We start from the raw sequence: 4051 nt of genomic DNA, 5'->3' as shown, positions 1-4051 counted from the left end.
GGAAAGAGGAAGTCAAGTAATAATTTTCCCGTTCCAGGGTGTTTGTGTGTTATTAAAGTTGTGGTCCTTCATTTAACCCATAAATGTTGTGTCTCATTTCCTTATTTATTTGAAGGACCATCTCCTTCCATATGTTCCTGTGTGCCAACTATGGTCAAATTGGCAGCCATCTGCTGGCTATCCCACCACTTAGGGTGGTCTGTGTGGAATGTTAGCCTGGGCCTTTTCCCTTGTGGCTCCAGCTCTTTGGAATGGGCTCCTTGAAGAGGTGAGGAGGGGCCCCTCCTTGGAGATCTTCAGAAGGTGCTGCAAAGCCTGCCTGTTTGCCAGAGCATTTGAAGGGGTTTGAACAGCAGGCATCTGTTACGGTGGGGGGAGAGAAAGGGATATTATCTTGGTTTTAGCTGGTGATGTTTTAAGTACTACTGCAAGCTGATGTGAACCAAGAGGAAAGGCAGGATATAAATATTTTAATAAATAAGTAAATAAATATCTATTGTACATGTGCACAGCAATTCATAAATGCACACAACCACACTTGTTGCTACATTACTAGTATGTGTGCACTGAAGCCTTTGAATCAGGGCCATCCATGGAGGAACTAAAAACAAAGCATTTCCAAAAAAACAATGCTGGAGCTGCTTCAAGTGGGATCGGTTCCGAATTTCAGTGTCTAATTTAACATGGAAAAAACCCAGTAATGTCAAACAGAGTTGAATGCACGTGAAACCCATGTACTTAATTAGACGGGACTATGCTGTTAAATATTAGCATTTCAGAACAGCTCTTTTCTTCCATTAAAAAAAAAAGTCTTAAATGTCAGCTGAATCCCAGAGCTCTAAGTAATATATACAGCTTTGTCTAAGTATTTGGCATCACAGGGCATAGGCATGTGGGGCTGTCTCATAAAAACATATCATTTCTCAGCTGCTTGGGAATTTGACAAAAGTTCTGTTCCTGCAGCTACTGGCCAAGATATCATTAAGAGAATTCCTATCACATTAAATTAATTAGATATTTTCTACTCAGGGTTCCGGGGAGCTTGTAGAAAGCCAAGAAAAATAGATTTTAATTTTTTATTAAGCCCCTAAATACCTGTTCCAAATGAGACTCTAAGCAGATAATGTAAAAAAGAGATTTGTTTTGTCAGTTTGCAGTTTGTCACTTTGTTGTCAGTTTGCAGACAAATCATACAAACACCTATTTAGGCTTCTGAATCCATGAGAGTTTTAATGCAAAGACTAGGCTAAAAACCACACCATCTGGCAGGGGCACAGCTTTGGAGAAATCACTATCTTCTTCAAATCTGGGAGTCTAGTAGCTGTTAGAAGAGAGAGTTATTTGCAGCTTTTAGTATAAATGCATCTGTCAAATGGACAAAGACACCGTGCATCTGATGAAGTGAGCCCTGACTCACAAAAGCTTATGTCGGAACAAACGTGTTGGAATAAAGATGCCACTGGAATCCTATTATTATCTTCCAGAAGAACAAGCTGCTAGTCTGCTCTGCATTGTGCTGCAGCGCCCCCACAGCTCATGACTATAGGGTAGTATTGCAGCTACCAACTCAGCATTATTGTTGTTGTTCTTCTTCTTATTGTTGTTGTCATATGACAACAGAATGACTTTTGGTAGAGGAAAATCAGCAAATTTCCAGACAAATAGCAAAATTCTGCTTGCAACTGATAAAATTCCAAAATAAGAAGTAGATCAAGTACCTTTGGGTAGTGAAGGGCAGGGTATAAATCCAATCTCTTCTTCTTCTCTTCTAACAACTATAATAGAGCAGGTAGAGAACGAAGTACTTTTCTCCCTTCTTCTTCACCCAAAGAGTGATTAACACATGGAATTCACTGCCACAGGAGGTGGTGGCGGCTAAAAGCATGGATGGCTTCAAGAGGGAATTAGATAAGCACAAGAGGGGGACCCGCGATACTCGCGGGGGGGGGAAGAGCTCCGTCTCCTCCATCCCCACCCTCGATCTCCCCGAGGCCGCGGGGGTGGCGGCAGCGGCGAGGCCGGTGTCCCCCCGCCCGCCGGTTTCGAGGCCGGTCTCCCCCCCCCACGGCTGCCCTGCCTGTTTGCCTGCCTGCCGGCTCAGGGAAGGAGGCGGCGGCGGTAGCGAGGCCTCTCTTCCCCGCCCGCCCGCCGGCTCCGGGGAGGAGGCGGCGGCGGCAGGGGCAAGTGATGCACTGTATTTTTGGTGCTTGGGGGGGGCAACAGTGGGAGAGCTTCTAGTGTCCTGGCTCCACTGATGGACCTTCTGATGGCATCTGGTATTTTTGGCCACTGTGTGACAGAGTGTTGGACTGGATGGGCCATTGGACCTATCCAACATTGGCTTCTCTTTTGTTCTTATGTCCTCACCTGGAGGTTGGCAAATAGCTGCTTTGGAGGATGGAATCTGTGGCATTATGCCCCTCTGAGGTCCTTCCCCTCCTCAAACCCCACCCTCCCCAAGCTCACCCACTAATTTCTAGGAATTTTCTAACCTTGAGTTGGCAACCCTTTCTCCTCCTCACCCAACAGCCAGTCTACCTTTATCTGCCCCTGTTAAGCTGTTCCCTCCAGCAGCATCTGCTTAAGAAAACTATGGCCGAGTTGTTTGGTGCCAGCCACTGGGCCAGGCCCACTTGCATGGTAGGGAAACCTCAAGGACTTGTGAGCAGTGTCTCACTTTCCACTGTATCTCTCTCCCCACAGTATTTCCCCTTCCCCTCCACCTGACATATCCTCTCCCCTTTACCTGCCTCGTTCTCTTCTTCTCAACCATTCACCAACCTACCTTATATTTGCCACCCATCTTCAGCTATATTTATTATTTATTTACTTCATTTATACCCCACCTTTCTCCACAGTGGGGATCAAAGCAGCTTATATTATTCTTCTCTCCTCCTTTTTACCCACACAACAACCCAGTGGAGTAAATTAGTCTGAAAGTATGTGACTGGTCCAAAATCACCCAGTAAGCTACTACAGCAAGATGGGGATTCAAGCCTGGGTCTCCCAGACCCTGCTTTGACACTCTAACTGCTATACCATGCTGGCTTGGCTGCTGTTGAACAGTAGCAAGCAGCCGTGTCTAGTAGAATCATGCAAGTCGGGTGGTATCAAGTCAGCCAGAGGTTGCTGCCAAGCCTAGGGCTGCCAACCTTCTGTGAGTCCTAGAGATCTTCCAGAATTACAACTGAACTTCAGATGGCAACAATATGTTCCCCTGGAGAAAATGGCTGGTTTGGAGGGTGGATTCTATGACATTACATCCAACTGAGGCCTCTCCCCTCCCCAACCCTACACTCCACCCCAAAATCTCCAGGAACTTTCCAGTCTGGAGCTGGCAACCAGTCCTTCCTCAAATCCAAAATAGGGCTGGAAAGGGTCCTGTCCCCTCCCCCTGCCTTTTACTCAGAGAAACCCAGTTGCAATACTGTGGGTGCCTAGCAACAGCCACTGAGGGAGTCTGTTGCTTAAAGCTGCAGGTGTTCCTTTTATCCTTTTCAGCTTTTTAAAACTCTCCCAATATATTCTTTTTAGATTTCACATTTTTCTGCAAACTTGGGGCCCTTCCAGGTTTACAGAAAGATCTGTCTTGCCCAAATCACAGTTCCAGTCACTGGATTTAAGTATCCAAAGACTGGCCAACTTCGCTAATAGAATATAAGACATTAGAGTCTCCAGCTACCATCTCCGAACTTTAAGATGGTTGTGTCTGGCTTAGCTAGCTCTGGGGGTCTAAAATATCACACACACACCCGACGTAGCACTCAGTCAGCAAAGACACAAACTATACAAAATGTACAATCACCAAAGCCTTTTATTTCACTGTCTTTTGAGTGGCTGAGATATGTAAACCTCAAGACAAAAAATAAGCCCTACTTGATAGAAGGGTGAAATGTGTGGGAAAGGAGTTCAAGAAGAGCAGAGAGAGAAAAACAATGGATTGCATATAATTTCTGAGGTTGTGCTCTGACTTTGAATAGTGGATGACATTACAGTCTTTCTATCTTGCATCCTTTCAGATGGATTAACAATATTCAGATTTTTTTTTTCC

The sequence above is a fragment of the Gekko japonicus genome, unplaced genomic scaffold (genome assembly GCF_001447785.1).
Source record: "Gekko japonicus isolate JY-2015 unplaced genomic scaffold, Gekko_japonicus_V1.1 scaffold492, whole genome shotgun sequence".
Lineage (NCBI taxonomy): Eukaryota > Metazoa > Chordata > Lepidosauria > Squamata > Gekkonidae > Gekko > Gekko japonicus.
This window is presented reverse-complemented; position numbering follows the sequence as displayed.